Here is a 7,782-nt window from a genome sequence, read left to right as displayed (position 1 = left end):
CTAAGGAGAAGTAGCCTCATAAACACACATCTGCTTCACTCTTTACCAGCTAGGAAGCAAAAGAATAATAAAAAGATCATGAGTTCAAAAACAAACAAAAATTCCTGCGCTCTTAGTTATTTCAAGTTCAAGTGTTAAAATTGACTCAAAAACCCCAATGTTGCCATTGCTCATGACAGTTCTATACAAAAATATAGAAGCATGGAAATGGTACAGTTATGGGACTTGTCATGTCTGCTGATGGATGTCACCAAATTGGATGAGGTTTGGCCAGAAAGTTCTTTGTGTTCAATAAGTACCAGGTTTAGAGTTAATTCATCAAGAAGATGTAAGTCTTACAAAATCAACATTCTTCAGGTATGCATGATAAATTGCCTCCAGCATGAAAAGTTTGAAATGCATTTGTGAAAATTCACTTACATACAGCTTCAGAAAACTTGTGACCAAATTGTATGTTTCACTATCTCAGTCAAAAAGGTGCTTGACTTCTTTTGATAAATGTACATAAATCTATTTTCTCTCCTACTGGCTTAATACTAAGTATGTTAAGTAGATAACTTTTACGTTAACTATTTACAGACCTTTAGTTTTCTATCTGGAACAAATTATTACAGCAATCCAATTTACATGTATTTTAAACTGCAAAAAATGTAATTTTGACACGTAGAAGAGTTTTCATTAAAACAATTTACTTGAATGACATGGAGAAGTCGTAAGAGTTGGGATGCATTTGAATCTCAGTGAATTATTTGTCATCTGATGAATAATTTGTAATGAGAAATCATACAGAAACTAACTTTAAGCTTACAAAATTTTTTTAAATAAAAAATACTTTAACAAAAAATAAAACACACATGCTGGGAGTCACAGTATATGTGGATGTCCTCTGTCACTTTGCACAATGATCTTTCCATCCCCTCAGATAGCAGTTGACTCCTATGCCCACCACTCTGAGAGAGACATCTGCTTTCCTCTCCACAGATGAAGAAATGACAAAATCACAGAATCACAGAACATTTGGGATTGGAAAGGACCTCGAAAGATCATCTAGTCCAATCCCCCTGCCGGAGCAGGAATACCTCGATGAAGTTACACAGGAAGGTGTCCAGGTGGGTTTTGAATGTCTCCAGTTTCTTCTCAAATTTAAATGGAACCTCCTGTGTTCCAGTTTATACCCATTGCCCCTTGTCTTATCATTGGTTGTCACCTAGAAGAGCATGGCTCCATACTCATGACACTCACCCTTTATATATTTATAAACATTAATGAGGTCGCCTCTCAGTCTCCTCTTCTCCAAGCTAAAGAGACCCAGCTCCCTCAGTCTTTCCTCATAAGGGAGATGTTCCACTCCCTTAATCATCTTCATGGCTCTGCACTGGACTCTCTCAAGCAGTTCCCTGTCCTTCTTGAACTGAGGGGTGCAGAACTGGACACAGTATGCCAGATACGGTCTCACCAGGGGTTAAGGAGAACCTCTATTGACCTACTCACCACACCCCTTCTAATACACCCCAGGATGCCACTGGCCCTCTCGACCACAAGGGCACAGTGCTGGCTCATGGTCATCCTGCTTTCCAACAGGACCCCCAGGTCCCTTTCCCCTACGTTGTTCTCTAGTAGGTTGTTCCCCAACTTACACTGGAACCTGGGGTTGTTCCTGCCCAAATATAAGACTCTACACTTGCCCTTGTTACATTTAATTAAATTTTTCCCTGCCCAACTCTCCAGCCTGTCTAGGTCTGCTGTAGGCTGGGCTTACCCAGCATTTGATATCACTCTTCAAGGTGTATTAGTCCTTCAACAGGCAAGGTGGGAATCAGTACAGAAGGTGCAGTGTACACATACACAAAGAAAAAAAAAAAAAAGGAGTAAGTGGGTTTTGAAAAGGAGGTTTCTGAATGACTATATGGCAGACCTAAAGGGACCTTAGCTACTCCATCAACTCTGGGCCAGAAGATACTTCCTGCCATACAGAGTGATGGGATCACAGTGACCCCATTCAGGACAGGCCAGCAAAAAAGCCATCGGTGCAAGTTAGAATAGGCAGGAGAGCAGACTCACAGTATGATGGTAGATGATGTTTTCCAAGCAGGCGTCTAATGTGTGGGGCATTTTCAGAAACCTGAGTAGGCTTAAGAGAAGTGGTATAATTGTGTCTTAGAGTATCACGCTTTCCAGTAAATTTGTCTCTAGACTGCTTTCCAAACACAGAAACTTTCATTAGTACTGTCACTGCCTGTGTCTACAAGGATGTGACCTACACTTCCCAAGCTCACTGTCATCAAGCAGGGTAAGTTTCTGTAATAGTGTATCTTTCCTCAGTTCCCTTATTTGAAAGGGAATTATAGTATTTCAATTTATTTTTTTCATGTAATCTTACAGTAATTGAGTTTCTTTTCTTGATCTTCAGACTCTGCATACTGAGTCTAGCAATACCGTTCAGTGTGTCCTGACTTACACATCTGATCTCATTTTAAAGGTGCCTCCCCTGAAATCGCAAGTTGCTGCTAGCTCAGTACTTATTATTAAATAGAGTTTTGAAATAAAATTCTGGCTAGTAGCCACCTCTAATCTGCAGGTGTCTTTTCCTTTGGAAGAACTTTTCTCTTTTTTACAGTTGCTCTCTACATTGTTTAAAATGGTTCTGAGTGGCTAAATGAGCAGAGAAATTCACAAAACACTGAAGAGAGAGGAAAAGGGAGACAAAGATAAGCCATGGAAACTTTCTGGAAGTGAATCTGGGAATTCATGAAGGTAGGTAAAGCAGGTGAAGACCTGAAGAAAAAAAATGTGGTTTATGTTGTGGTTTTTTTCATGTCTGTTGTTGTTGTTTTTGTTTGTTCGTTTGTTTCCCCCTTAAATACAGTTTCCAGCATGCATTCTGTTCATGGAGAAGGCACATTGGGTGTAAATGGAAACTGCTCTTGCTCACTTTTTGTCCTCCCAGGGATCTAGACTTGTGACTTCCCAAAACTCAAATTTGACAGAGGTGAGAGAATTTCAGGTGTAGATATACAATGAATCAAGGTGCGTTGAAGAGTTCCACAGTGAGCTGAAGTGTTTATACCAATGTAACCATTGTCACTCAGCCCCATGGACCTGATTTTCAACATGCCAGTTTCTTTATGTACTTGTGAAGTTGCACTAATAGTGCACTTTCTCTATCCAGCAGTGCAAACACTTGCACCCACACTTGACCTGCTATTCAGCACTACCAGTACATAAGTAGGGGATCTGGCATTTAAACATTCTCTGAGATAATCCACATACATAATACCACATGTTTGCGCAGGTGTTGGAGTCAGTTTAATCTGTAGCCTTCTGCACATGAAGGAACAGTTTTGTGCACACATACTTTCAAAGGCCAAGAAAAAATTGCCCTCTAATATAGCCCTTACTACTGCAACACTAACTTAATTTCGTTTACTTACATAAACTTAGTTGATGGCATAGCCTGGGAATGGAAAGACATAAAACAATTGCAACATATTTTAAAAGGTCTTATAATGCATGCTGGCTAGAAACAGTAATGTGCATTTTGTATTACAAAGCAGTCTGCCTTTTTTCATCCCTCCATACACTTTGGGACTAAATAAACTCATAAGTCCATTATACGTACTTACAAGAGCCCACTTAAAACAGTGAACAAAATCACTTTGAAGCTGAGACAAGTCAAGACACCGCTCATCTCTTACAGACTTACCTAGTATGGACTCCTTTAAGGACACTGGTTACTGTGTATGTGTTCTTAGCTCTACCTAGTAACAAGCAATAATAATATTTTGATCTACAGATGAACTTTCTTGAAAGGAAATTAAGTTTTTCAGCACTCTGAACAAGCTCTGACCAGAAGTTAGTTTTCGAAGAATTGCAGTTCCAGACACATGTCCACCATAACAAACACCAGTACCACCGAACCCAAACTCTACATCTAAATAGCGTTCCTCGTCTTTAGGAAATGGAGGCATGGGTCCAGATTTTGGTATCAATGACACAGTTTTCCTTTATCTCTACTTCAAAAAGTTTTCCCTGCATTTATGTAACCAGTAGGTGGGTACTAGCCCACGTGCATGGTGGTCTGCCGAAACAAATCACCCAACAGTGTCTCAGCTCTTCTCTCTCATGGCATTTTCAAATTCATTGTAGCTCCAGTAATTTTGAGGAGAAACTTTCCTACGGGGAGAGGAACAGTCCTACTATAAGTGATCCGCGCACACACTTAGGCGACTGTTTGGCAAGAAAGATGTGTGTGAGCATGTATATTTATGTATATGCATGTGCATGTGTGTGTACTTGTACCAGTGCACACAGAGAAATGCAAAAATCAGAGGGATTGGGAAAGAAAAGAGAGGACGGGGAACTGGCAAGCTGTATGTTGCTTGTTAGATACTGTACACTTGTAATTAGTAAGAAGGAAGAGGATGAGAAACCTAGATGGCAGGAAGAGGCAAGTATATATGACTGTGCTGATTACAGATAAAAGACTTTTTAATGAGCATGCTTTTATTACTATAGGGAAATTTATCCCTAGATATAGGCTAAGAAAAAAAAATCCTGCTTCTTTGCTCAGTAGTCAAGGAGTGATCACAAGAAGATAGCATTTTAGAGTTAATTTTAATCAAGTAGCAAGGACTTTATAGAAAAGAAACTCATGAGAAATATCCTCAGGTATAAAGATTAGTGCATTTAGATTAAATGAATTAATAAACAAAAGTCAGTCTATGATAAGGAATATTCTTATTACTTCAAAAAGTACATTTTGGGAAGTTAAAGGAATAATTAGTTAAGAGGCAGGAGAATTTAGGGACTTAAATGCAGAGGACAAATTCAGTAGAGATTCCTTTAATTAAGAGATAGACACAGAAATAATCTGTAAGTTTCCTCCAAAATGAGAAAAATGTTCTAAGAGAAGGCTCCACATCCTCACAACCAAATAAAAAAAATGAAATTATCATTTGGAGAAAAGAGAAGACTTGGCACAGAAAAAAACAACAATGCAACAACAAAAATAATTAGTTGTTGTACAGAAAATCAAAATTGATAAAATGCATGAGGTCACGCATACAAAGAGGTTTGTGCTGAGATTAACGTTAATCTACAGATGCCCTCTGTGATACTTTGCCTTCAATTTCAAAAAGAGCAAATTAATTGGTCCAAGGGTTTCCTCCAAATAAATAAGCTAAAATACAACAAATACATCTCTTTTGTACCATCTACCCAAAAGCTACACAAGCCAGTTTCTCAACGCAAAGAAGGCCTATGTCTATCCAGTATAACTTTTCACAAAATCATATAATAATTTTGGTTGGATAAGACCTTTATATTCATAACCAGATTACCCAGTCTCAGTTTAAATGACCTGAAAACCTTCAGCAAGGTTTGTGAATTAGGACTGAATTTCAATTCAGGTAACTAAAGAAAGTAAGTTTAGGTTTTATAGATAAAAAGGAAAGATAAAGACCTGAGAATTACAGCACAGTCAGCCTAATGATATTAACTAGCAAGATACTGAAACATGCAATTAAACAATCAGTTTGCAAATGCTTAAAGGTGAGGAGAAATAGCAGACTTAAAAATGTCAAGAGCACATAGTGTCAGACTAGTTTCATTTCCTTCTTTGAAAGGGATCAACCTGTCAGATTAAGAAGTTAGAGATATGAGTTACCTTGACTTTAGTAAGACTTTTGACATTCCCTGTTGACATCCTATAAGGAAATTTGAAACATACGGCCTATAATAAATTACTACAAGATATGTGTAAAGCTGATCTAAGAAAGTACTTAAAGATAATCATCAGTTATTCAAGACAAACTAGGCAGATATCCAGGAGGAAGATGAAGAGTACATGTATGAAAATAGTTTTGTGGAGACAAATGTGATATGAAAATTTTATTATAATTCAAGAAAGAATTTTTACAAAGGGGAAAATGTTGAAGCAGTTTGATTCATAATTTTCTAGATTAAACATTCTGATTAAGAAATGCTGTAATAGTTGCATTAACATTTTCTAAAATCACTTTTGCATTTGAAAAATTAGTATAAATATGTCTTAAAAGATCATAAAGTTTTAATGAATCAAAACCAAAACAAATCATGTCTTGTTGCATTTCCATCATCTAAAAAAAATATTTTCCCCATACTTTAAAACATAAATAAATCAAAGAGGATTCAAATGTTGCTATAACAAGACCGATGATCAGTTGATTTTATATTCCCAAGAAAAAACGAAATAGTCATCTTAACTTTTAGTGAGCAAGAGTTGGTAAAGAGTTAGTAAATAGTACACAAGCCTTTGCAACTATACAGAGATCTAAGCACTGGAACAAGGCAGCTAGAAATGTCATCGGTGCTTTCTGAAAGATCAGAAAACAAACACCAAACAGGGATGGTCTCTCTGTGACATTCCACCTTAAGTGAAAGCATGAATCCAACGACATCTTGAGATCCTCTTGTCCAATCTTTTACCCTGCTTAGTTGTCAGCTTCCTGGACAGGGAATACAGTAGTGTGAAAGTGTTATGCTGTCACCATCCTCTCCAGGAATATCAGGGTCAGAAGGCAGGTTTCATGATATGGAGTGTACATCCTTTGGGTCAAGATCATAATTTAGATTTTATTTACTACAAAAAGCTATAGATATCTGGTGCAATTTAAATATTTGAAATTGATCAAACCCTGTTAATTACAGAGATAGAAGTGTGCAATATGGGTCACTTGACAGGGTAGAGAGCAAAAAACCAAGATTGTGAAAGAGGCCACGTGTAGTTAGATGTTAAAACGCTTGTTTCTGATGAACAATGTTGAGTTTCTCTCTGTACACTAGCAGTCTTTTCTGTAAATATCTATAGCATAAAGCAAAACCGTGCAATAATTGAGAACTTCAATATAGAGGATATTGGTTCATTAGAGCTGAAGAATTTTTTTTGGCAAAGTTCTCTTTTTTATTAAATCCAAAATGTTTCTTGAGGACACAGTCAGATGGATTGCTGTGTCAGAACTAAAGAGAGAGAGAAGATGAATAAAAAAGAGACTGCAGCTTTGTAGCTACAGTGTGATATGCAGTATAAAAGAATCAAGTTCATGTTGGCTTGGAGTGATTGGAAGGGACAGGGCATTTTAGTAATCAAACAGATCCATGATTTGAATAATCAGGCTGCAGGTTATGATTAGAAGCATCAAACAGATTCAAAGATTTGGGGATTTTTGGCCTACAGCAAAACAAAATTTAGAACCTTTCAAAAGATGTCTAAATTCAAATATTATATTTGTGATCAATACCATGTGAAAGTCTATATTTCTGTGTAGAGGAAAAATCCTCTTTCCTCCTTAGAAAAAAATAAATGTCTACTATCATTGCTTGCCTCCAGTTGCCTCTGTCTAGTCCCATTTGTTGAATTCCAAAAGGTATTTGACTGAATGATATCAAGAAGAAGTTAGGAGGAGCCATATTATGTCTGAGTAGCTTGGCAAAGAGTTTACATCTAATTAAGGTATTTTACTTACTAAGATTACCTAGCCTCTTGTATAGTCATTGGACCCCTTAGAATAAGCAGTAAGATCATTAATGTTCAGGTTTAATACCAGCTGATCTTTGAACCTCTCTTTTTCTGAGAGTATAAAGAATTGCCTGGTCACTGTAGCATGGGAGATTGACACTTTAATTCTCCTGGTTTTCATTCTCTTGTCTTTTGTCATGTGCTGCTTCTTTTTCTTCCCTCTCTTCTCTTCCTCTTACTTTTTTCTTTTCTCCGCAGATGACTGACTGACCTGTAAATGGCAATTA

At 37.2% G+C, this 7,782-nt stretch overlaps 1 long non-coding RNA gene across 1 annotated transcript; it reads left to right on the top strand.

Moving 5' to 3' along the window:
* The first annotated feature begins 1,279 nt into the window (after positions 1-1,279).
* LOC135579044 (uncharacterized) lies at positions 1,280-7,365 on the top strand. The gene is made up of 3 exons (XR_010471324.1): positions 1,280-2,290; positions 2,618-2,754; positions 3,794-7,365. It is a non-coding gene; the product is annotated as an uncharacterized LOC135579044 (long non-coding RNA).
* The last annotated feature ends 417 nt before the right edge of the window (positions 7,366-7,782 follow it).

The sequence above is a fragment of the Columba livia genome, chromosome 3, assembly GCF_036013475.1.
Source record: "Columba livia isolate bColLiv1 breed racing homer chromosome 3, bColLiv1.pat.W.v2, whole genome shotgun sequence".
In the NCBI taxonomy this organism is placed as follows: Eukaryota; Metazoa; Chordata; class Aves; order Columbiformes; family Columbidae; genus Columba; species Columba livia.
This window is presented reverse-complemented; position numbering and strand designations above follow the sequence as displayed.